Source organism: Salmo salar, chromosome ssa18 (genome assembly GCF_905237065.1).
Source record: "Salmo salar chromosome ssa18, Ssal_v3.1, whole genome shotgun sequence".
Taxonomy (NCBI): domain Eukaryota; kingdom Metazoa; phylum Chordata; class Actinopteri; order Salmoniformes; family Salmonidae; genus Salmo; species Salmo salar.
Genome location: NC_059459.1, coordinates 64,743,452 through 64,753,849, shown reverse-complemented (window position 1 = coordinate 64,753,849; position 10,398 = coordinate 64,743,452).

Genomic DNA, 10,398 nt, shown 5'->3' with positions numbered 1-10,398 from the left:
TGACCTGATATTATTGGTTAGTAGCTCTGACACCCAGACGAAGCTGCAGGATTTGATCATGAGCTATAAGGCCTGTCTCTGAAAAGATCTGTCTACCTTTGTAGCTGTAGCTACAGCTGGGCTAGGGTTAGCTTTAGGGTTAGGACTAGGGCTATAGGGTTAGCTTTAGGGTTAGGACTAGGTCTATAGGGTTAGCTTTAGGGTTAGGACTAGGGCTATAGGGTTAGCTTTAGGGTTAGGACTAGGGCTATAGGGTTAGCTTTAGGGTTAGGACTAGGGCTATAGGGTTAGCCTTAGGGTAAGGACTTGGGTTAAGGCTAGGGCTAGATTTAGGCTAGGGGTAGGGCTAGGGTTATGGATAGTGCTGGGGTTAGCGCATAATTAGTTGAACATCTATAAACCACTTCTCCAAATAAAGCATTACCAGCAGCAGTAACCCCGAGAATGGCCTTGTGGTCACCTATGAAGTCAACCGAACACAAACACTTCCCCAAACATGTCAAACGCTATGGGCTGTTTTACTGTAAGTCACCAATATCAATTTTGACATACACATTCCACATAAAACCTCTGTAAGAGTGTATATTCTGCATTCTGCAAAATTGACATTGTGGTCCAAAACCAACAACTCCCCCTGCCAAAGAAATGCCCTTTGACCCAGTCTGATCTCAGAGTCAATTAAGAGATATTCTCTGATTCACAGCCAGACGAAGCAGAACCGATCTCGCTCTCACTCAGTCTCTCACTCAGTCTCACTCTCTCTCTCTCTGCATCTAACCACACAATCTCTTCTCACCAATCAGGCCCCACATCTCTTTCCATCCATACCGCCAGACTATAAATACCTGACCAAAACCAAAACCAAACTAGCCCAGGCTCTAGACTAGATTTGTGCACAACGTGGGAGGAGTACAAACAAAGACAAACACTTATCTACTGTTGTTATCATAATACAGTTGAATTTAATTGAATGCATGAAGTACAATGATACTGTATGTTGGACACCTGGGGTTTGGGACACCTCCACACCACCATCTGCTTTTTAGAACAATAACAAAAAGACCATAAATGTGTTCTATTGAACAGCTTTAACACTTTGAGCACTTGTTGGCCTACTTCAGTCATAGCGCATTCGTGATGTATTTGCATGCAAAGTGAATTCATCCATAACAAAAACCTACTGCTCTATTGTTGAGTGTACAGGCAGGTGTCAATGCTCTCTGCAGACTCTCATCTGATACATTCACTGCAGAAGCAACATCCTCGGCCTGTGGTCAGTGTCACCTCGCTGGCGTGAACACGGATGGAAAAAACACACCTCATACAAAGATCTCTGTGGTCCAACATTTCCACTCAACAACTAAAGAAACTGACATCATGCTTTCGACATTTGGCATTAACTTTTTTTTTCTTAGGTACTTTTGAGTTCTCGCCTCTGTTAATGTGACATTAAGGGTTTGTTATGGTTTGCTACCAGCGTAGTTTGATTTGCATGCAGATACTTTGACTCACTGTGTTTCTAAGGCCTGTCATAAAACTTTTTCAATTTCACTATTTCTGCTGGACAGAGGGATTCTGAGGAGGTTGATAACCAACCCTCAGGTCCAACACTTTCAGACCATAGTTTTCACACTTTTCAGGTAGGTAGGGCCATGCACTCTGTTTACTTATAGATAACAAAACCGTTGTCAACCAAATTACAAGTTTGCTTCTGAAATGGCACCCTATGGGCCCTGGTCAAAAGAAGTGCATCTGGTCAAAGGTAGTGCACTATATTGGGAACAAGGTGCCATTTTGGAAGCAACCAAGGTCTCCACCCTCACCCTCTGCACCAAAACCTCTATCTGAATCATACACACATTACATTTATATGCAGACCACAACCTGTTGTTGTCATGATATTCATCTGGCAATGTAACCGATGTGAAATAGCTAGCTAGCTTGCGCGCTAATAGCTTTTCAATAGGTGACGTCACTCGCTCTGAGCCCTTGAAGTAGTTGTTCCCCTTGCTCTGCAAGGGCCGTGGCTTTTGTGGCGCGATGGGTAACGATGCTTGGAGGGTGGCTGTTCACTCTGTGTGCAGAGGGTCCCTGGTCCGAGCCCAGGTAGGGGTGAGGAGAGAGACAGAAGCAATACTGTTTCACATATATGACTTATGCTGAATGTAGCACAGCTCTTTTTGGTTGCATAATGCACTGTAAATATGCATTTATTGACTGGTGTTTAAGTTTGTCTCAAACTCTTATTTAACTGTATCCTGTATCACATCTCTCTGTGGTGTTCTGAATACTCTAAATAGATTTAACACTCAGCTAAACTCATCTCTAACCCCCAGCAATGACTGTCAGTCCTCACCACGTACTCTCTACACACACATCAGTACAACTAAACCATAAACAACCATGTCACTCTCTTCATGAACTAAAAATACAAATCTTATCTGAATATAATTTGAAAGGTGTATTGTTGAGAGACTGATTTCAAATATGACAATGTACACATTGTGATTTAGAAGTTTTCAGAAACTATTGACAAAATGTAAACTTATAATTCCACCTTGCAGGACTACAATTCATTTATCTTTCAATAGGGAGCAGCAGTGTATATGGAAGTCCCTGCATCACCAATAGAGTCGCATCAACTTTTAGAAGTTGTGAAAATGTTCAAATTGTTCACTTTCCTGTGATAGTTGATGTGTGTACTCCTAATATGTCAGCAAAGGCCCCACAAGACACTGTGTGGCTGTTAAGAATCTATAACAAGGTAATATATACATTTATTACATACATATTATACATCTGTATCATGTTATAAATCCATTTCAGAATCATAGTCACTTGTATCAAACAGTCTAGGTAGTCATCATCACTGAATCATTACTACTAAGCTATTATAATGGGTAGCTTAGTTACCAGGAGGAGCCATATAATCACTCAAATTAAAACTGGTACTAGAGTGATCTCTATATAATGAAGACAATGACTTTATGTGTAGTTTTTTCAAATTGATTTCCAGGGAGCAGTTGAAAAAGTATGGGAGACAACCTATGTATTCAAGTCATCTCTCTGTAATGTGTTGTCCTCTTCTGGTTGTGTTGATAGCATGTCACTCACACCCAACCCCACCCAGTGAACAGTTTCAGAGGTGCTCTGCAGTCTGCTGTAAACACAAGACGAGGCCGAGTCTACATTTTGGTCAAGTAGGCCTGCTGGCTTTGTGCACACAGGACCCTCCTACCTGCTCTCTGTGTCTCTGTGTCTCTATGTGGTTTTCAGCAGGATGTCTATGTGATGTCACTGTTGTTCTCACTATCTTTACTTGTTGTTCATGTTGCTCCTGACAGTTTACAGCCACAGCAAAACAGTTATTTATTAAACTGACTGTAATATATATTTAGTTATCTGAAATCAGTTACAAATCACAAAGAACTGCGGATGAACCCTATTTGAACCCTCTGAGTTAAGCACCCCATGTGTGATACAGCACCATCTATTCTAACTTGTGGTCCATGGGGAGGGGCCATTTTGTGATGACATCATGGGAGAACTTTCAGTAAATTCTCAAACAGACATGTCTTATGAAGCACAAAGTCTACTGCAGGTTCCTCTATGAGAAGGAGACCAATAGAGGAGGATCCTCCTTCTGATAGATTGCTTCCTTTTAGAACCACATAGTAAATCAGACTAGATAAAGTGTGTCACTAGCTGGTTGGCTGGTGTGTCCAATCAGGTATGGCACTCACAGGTGTTACACTTAGTGAATGTTTCTGTGAATGATATACAAGGGATGGAAGATTGACATGAAATGTACTTGTTTCATTGTGTAGGTGTTGACCCCACATGTTCAACCTTGTACGTACAATATATATACAAAAGTATGTGGACACCCCTTCAAATTAGTGGATTTGGCTTTTCAGCTCACCTGTTGCTGACATGTGTATAAAATCGAGCACACAGCCATGCAATCTCCATAAACAAACATTGGCAGCGGAATGGCTTTACTGAAGAGCTCAGTGACTTTCAATGTGGCACTGTCAAAGGATGCCACCTTTCCAACAAGTCAGTTCATCAAATCTGTACTCCTAGAGCTGCCCTAGTCAACTGTAAGTGCTGTTATTGTGAAGTGGAAACGTCTAGAAGCAACAACGGCTCAGCCACGAATAGGTAGACCACACAAGCTCACAAAATGCGACCGCCGAGTGTTGAACTGCATAGCGCGTTAAAATTGTCTGTCCTTGGTTGCAACATTCACTACCGAGCCTACAAACGGCCTCTGGAAGCAACGTCAGCACAAGAAATGTTCGTTGGGATCTTCATGAAATGGCTTTCAATGGCCGAGCAGCCGCACACAAGCCTAAGATCACCATGCTCAATGCCATGCGTTGGTAATGGTGGTGTAAAGCTCGCCGCCATTGGAATCTGGAGCAATTGAAACGAGTTCTCTTTAGTTATTAATCACTCTTCCCTATCTGGCAGTCCGACGGACAAATCTGCGTTTGGCGGATGCCAGGAGAACGATACATGCCGTAATGCATAGTGCCAACTGTAATGTTTGATGGAGGAGGAATAATGGTCTGGGGCTGTTTTTCATGGTTCAGGCTAGGCCCCTTAGCATCAGTGAAGGAAAATCTTAACGCTACAACATACAATGACATTCTAGACGATTCTGTGCTTCCAATTTTTTGGAAACAGTTTGGGGAAAGCCCTTTCCTGTTTTAGCTTGACAATGCCCCTGTGCACAAAGCGAGGTCCATACAGAAATGGTTTGTCGAGATCGGTGTGGAAGAACTTTACTGGCCTGCACAGACCCCTGACCTCAACCCCATCGAACACCTTTGGGATTAATTGGAACGCAGACTGTGAGCCAGGCCTAATCACAAAACATCAGTGCACGACCTCACTAATATTCTGGAAGCAATTTTCCAGCATCTAGTGGAAAGCCTTCCCAGAAGAGTGGAAGCTGTTATTGCATCAAAGGGCGGACCAACTCCATATTAATGCCCCTGATTTTGGAATGAGATGTTCGACGAGCAGGTACACACAAACTTTTGGTCATGTAATGTAATTATTAATAGCAATATAGCAATATAGTGGAGTGATACTGTATACGATGAATATACCAAATATTAGGAACACCTTCCTGATATTGGCTGGATGTCCTTTGTGTGGTGGACCATTCTTTATACACACAGAAAACTGTTGAGCATGAAAAACCCAGCAGCATTGCAACTGTTGACTGAAACCGGTGTGCCTGGCACCTACTACCCCTTTCAAAGCTCCTTAACCTGTTATGGCTAGGGGGCAGTATTTTCACGGCTGGATAAAAAACGTACCCGATTTAATCTGGTTACTACTCCTGCCCAGTAACTAGAATATGCATATAATTATTGGCTTTGGATAGAAAACACTCCAAAGTTTCTAAAACTGTTTGAATGGTGTCTGTGAGTATAACAGAACTCAAATGGCAGGTCAAAACCTGAGAGATTCCTTTACAGGAAGTGACATGTCTGACCATTTCTTGAACTTCTTTGCCATCTCTATCTTTTACAAAGGATCTCTGCTCTAACGTGACACTTCCTACGTCTTCCATGGGCGCTCAGAGCCCGGGAAAAACCTGAATGTCGTCATCCCAGCCCCAGGCTGAAACACATTATCGCCTTTCTCAAGTGGCCGATCAAGGGACTGTGGGCTTAGGCGCGTGCCCTGGCCGCCATTCGGATATAACGATGGATTATTTTGGACCAAACCAACATTTGTTATTGAAGTAGCAGTCCTGGGAGTGCATTCTGACGAAGACAACAAAAGGTAATCAAACTTTTATAATAGTAAATCTGATTTTGGTGAAGGCTAAACTTGCCGGGTGTCTAAATAGCTAGCCCGTGATGGCTGGGCTATGTACTTAGAATATTGCAAAATGTGCTTTCACCAAAAAGCTAATTTAAAATCGGACATATCGAGTGCATAGAGGAGTTCTGTATCTATAATTCTTAAAATAATTGTTATGCTTTTTGTGAACGTTTATCATGAGTAATTTAGTAAATTGTTAGCAAATTCCCCGGAAGTTGCTAGTTCTGAACGTCACATGCTAATGTAAAAAGCTGTTTTTTTTATATAAATATGAACTTGATTGAACAAAACATGCATGTATTGTATAACATAATGTCCTAGGTGTGTCATCTGATGAAGATCATCAAAGGTTAGTGCTGCATTTAGCTGTCTTCTGGGTTTTTGTGACATTATATGCTAGCTTGAAAAATAGGTGTCTGATTATTTCTGGCTTGGTACTCTGCTGACATAATCTAATGTTTTGCTTTCGCTGTAAAGCCTTTTTGAAATCGGACAGTGTGGTTAGATAAAGGAGAGTCTTGTCTTTAAAATGCTGTGAAATAGTCATATGTTTGAAAAATTGAAGTTTTTGTATTTTTGAGGAATTTGTAATTCGCGCCACGCCTATCATTGGATATTGGAGCAGGTGTTCCGCTAGCGGAACGTCTAGATGTAAGAGGTTAAGTCTTTTGTCTTGCTCATTCACCCTCTGAATCATACAATCCATGTCTCAATTGTCTCAATGCTTAAAACCTGATTAGGAAAGGCGTGCTGCTAGCGGGACACCTCGACAACATCCGGTGAAATTGCAGAGCGCCATATTCAAATTATATTATTAGAAATATTTAACTTTCACAAGTGTAATACATCAAAATAAAGCTTAACTTCTTGTTAATCCAGCTGCTGTGTCAGATTTCAAAAAGGCTTTACGGCGAAAGCAAACCATGCAATTATCTGAGGACAGCGCCCAGAACACAAAACCATACAAACATTTTCCAGCCAAGTAGATTACGAAAGTCAGAAATAGCAATAAAATTAATCACTTACCTTTGATGATCTTCATATGGTTGCACTCACAAGACTCCATGTTACACAATAAATGTTCATTTTGTTCTATAAAGTCCCTCTTTATGTCCAAAAACCTTTTGTTTTGTTGGTGCGTTTTGTTCAGTAATCCATTTTCTCAAAGGCGGTCACAACAGGCAGACAAAAAAATCTAAATAGTACCAGTAAAATTCGTAGAAACATGTCAAACGATGTTTATAATCAATCCTCAGGTTGTTTTTTGCCTAAATAATCGATAATATTTCAACCGGACAATAGCGTCGTCAATAAAAAAGAAAAACAAGAAAGGCGTGCTCTCAGTCGCGCGCAGAAAACAGCTCTGGGGACTTTCCTATCCACTCATTGAAAGTGGTCATTCTCCCTAATTTTTCAGAATAAAAGCCAGAAACAATGTCTAAAAACTGTTCACAGCTAGTGGAAGCCATTAAGAACGCATTTTATAGCCTTTATATGGTGGATAGGCTTTCAATGGGGAAAAAACCATTTCAAAATAATAACACTACCTGGATGGATTTCAATTTTAACAGTTTTGGGAACTTTAGAGTGTTTTCTATCCAAATCTATCAATTATATGCATATCCTAGCTTCTGGGCCTGAGTAACAGGCGGTTTACTTTGGGCATCTAATTCATCCAAACTACTCAATTCTGCCCCCGGTCCCAGAAAGGGTAAGAATCCTTCTTTAACCTGTCTCCTTCCCTTCATCTACTCTGATTGAAGTGGATTTAACAAGTGACATCAATAAGAGATCATAGCTTTCACCTGGTCAGTCAATGTCATGGAAAGAGTTAATTTATTTATCAGATTGTGACGTTGATCCACAGATGAGAGTCCTGGTCCTTCTCTCCATCATAAGAACTAGGATTCTCCAATGCTGTCTGATCATCTAAATCATTGTCTATACCACCAGTAAATAGATAAAGCTAAGTCCAGTGTCAATAGACTGTAGATGGGTTTTGGAGTAAAGTAGGAGATACTGTATCATCGCTATTCATTGCAAATTCTTATTTATTGAGATGTCTCAGTTGCTCGTATTGCATTTGAAAAGTATTAGCCTGTGACTTCTAATTCAACTGATCATCATCATCCTTGCTTATGCTGTATGTGTAAATTGATTGAACTGCTCTTCTGAAATCCCTGTGTACAGAAAGTGCCTTATTTTTGCAGTAATAAATATATATTTAAACAACTTATAAGGACTAAAATAGACTTCTTCCATCTCTTACTTTCTGTACATAAAGTATGTATGTACAGTATGTTTCTTTGTGCAGATGGCTGCTGCAGACACAACCTGCTATTACCATGCTAAACACACCCACACATCATGCACTCAGTGAGCTGTTCACAGGTACCTGAACACTTTGGTCTGCTGTGAGCTCAAAACAAATCTGTCTCTTTGCTTTGGACAGGCCTGGTTGGCCTTTCACTCACTATGTAGTTTCAGCAGGATGTCTATGTGGTGTCAGTGTGTTTTCTCTCATGTTTACATTGTTGATCACCACCATGACAATTTGAAACACAGTCCACTGACATATTGCATGCTATATAGCCTCTATCTATCACATGGGCCAGTTTCCCAGACACAGATTATGCCTAATCCTGGACTAAAAAGCATGTTCATGTTCATTCTGTAACTACGATAATTGATTTAAAGTAGAAGTTGTATAAATGTATACTAGGCTACAGATAAGAGCCCTATCCACCCAGGTACACACCTGACCCCTGGCCCCTATTAAACTGTCAGGTGTTACACTTCAGATAGAGCATGATTCTGTGAATGATAGGTAATGAGACTGACATACAGTGAAACCTCAGGATTGGACATCTTTGTCTAGACAGTGCCTGCAAACTACACAATGTTTATTAAGAAAATTACATCATCATCAAGACACCAATAAGTGTGCTTCACCAAACCTGCACAAAATATTATATAAAGTAAGCATTGCCTCACTTTAAACATTGATCATATGATTCATTTTCAGTTATGCAGACCATGCTGGGCTGAATAAGGCATTTACAAAAATGACGCACACGTCCAGTCCGACCAATCACCAATAAGCCCATTGTAAAAGTGTTCTGTACATACTGCATGTCTGTATGAATCTTTGTCCAGAGGGCTTCTGCAGAGACAACCTAGTGTTACCACGCTGAATCCACCCACGCATCATGCACTCATTGAGCTGTACACAGGTACCTGAACACTATGGTCTGCTGAGAGCTCAAGATGAGGCTATATCAACGCTTTGGACAGGCCTGCTGAACTTCTACACACTCTATGGTTTTCAGCAGGATGTCTATGTGGTGTCAGTCAGTTACTCTCTTTAGTTGTTGTTCACGCCTATCACAACTAGAAGAACAGACCCACTGACATACTGCATGCCATGTAGACTAACACAGTATCTTATCACTTACAAGATCATAGGTTTTATTCATTTTTGAAGTGTAATCATTAGTTTACAGAGTGTAGAGTAGAAGGTGTATCCAGTCTACAGCCAAGAGCCCTACCCACCCAGGTACACGTCTAGACCCTATTGAACTCTAACGTGTTATACTTCATGTTTCTGTGAAATAGTGAACGTAAGACTGACATAAAATAGACTTGCTTCATCCTGTAAGTGTTTCCCCCTTATACACTCATGATGCTCCACCCCTATTCATCCTGTACATACAGTATCAAGTCACATTCTATGAATAACAGTCCTCCTATAGGTCATCAGGAGAACTGTAACTGCTGCATGTGGTGGAACCAAAGATATCTAAGGCACACAATTGACATGGATGCCAAGAGCATACAGGTACACATAATGTATGCTTAAAAAATACAAAAGTACAAACTACTATTTAAAAAACAACAACAACCTGTGATGGTAAATCAGGTGGTAAATAAATTTATGAAATGTATTTATAAAGCCCTTTTTACATCAACCGATGTCACAAAGTGCTGTACAGAAAATGATGATTGCCAAAACAGAAAAATGGTTGTTGGATGATATTTGAATTGTTCTTACACAGCCTATCTATCCAGATAAGAGTTTTAACAGAGTATTAAACAGCATTCATCCAGCCAGTTGTTGCAAATGACTAGAATTGGAACTCTTTTAGCATTGATTATACACAGTAAGTGATTCTCGGTTTACCTGTGAAGACCATGGTGGGTGGGCTTGATAAGGCATCAACAAAAATGATGCGTCCAGTTCAACCAATCACCAAATAGACCACTGTTGAAGTATTGTCTACATGGGTAGACTTCTTCCACTCAAGACACAGTTAGTAAAGAGGATGACAATTCAATGTCAATTAAATTTTCAATTCAAATTCAATTCAATTCAATTGAAAATGCTTTATTGGCAAAGCAAGTGCCAAAGCAAGTGCCAAAGCAAGTGCCAAAGCAAGTGAAATAGTTAACAAACAAAAGTGAAATAAACATAAAAAAGTCCCTTTTTTTGTGGCAACAGGTCACAAATATTGCTGCAGTGATGGCACACTGTGGTATTTCGCCCAAAATGTA